Source organism: Plasmopara halstedii, assembly GCF_900000015.1.
Source record: "Plasmopara halstedii genome assembly, contig: Scaffold_3060, whole genome shotgun sequence".
NCBI classification, from domain to species: Eukaryota; Oomycota; class Peronosporomycetes; order Peronosporales; family Peronosporaceae; genus Plasmopara; species Plasmopara halstedii.
In genome coordinates, this window is record NW_020189964.1 from 95,316 (window position 1) to 95,825 (window position 510).

A 510-nucleotide genomic window follows, 5' to 3' on the forward strand; every position below is an offset into this window, starting at 1 on the left:
TCGCATGGGATGACGAGGAAGGCGAGCTGAGCCAGCGGCGTGATACGAGCCCTGCTCGCTCCTTGCGGACCCCCTGTCCGTTCCCTGATCTCTCGTCAATCGAGGGACGTGGCGTAATCACCAACGACCTCGACGGCGCTCAGAGGCGGCAGCTAAAAGCTGACCATACGGCGGCTTTGAAGCGCACCCATCCACGGTCGGTCATTGACACTCGTGTGTATTATGGCTTTCGCCGAGCGGATCCCGCTGTGGAAGCGAAGGACGCGGTTAGTCGATCGTTACGCGTCCACATTATCGGGCCCCCGGAAAGAAAGGAAGATAAGCTTGTCAAATGGAAAGCTCTTCGAGCTCGTTTCTTGGTTTCACAATAATTTTCGTTGGAAGCTTATCGCACTCGTCTGAGTGCTCAGAGAGGTGGCTCTCGTGTACTCGCAATGCGGACAATACCTGTGGTGCTCGCCCCTGGCAAAAGCGCTACAGATGATGAAGCGCTCTTTGAGCGATGGGTGC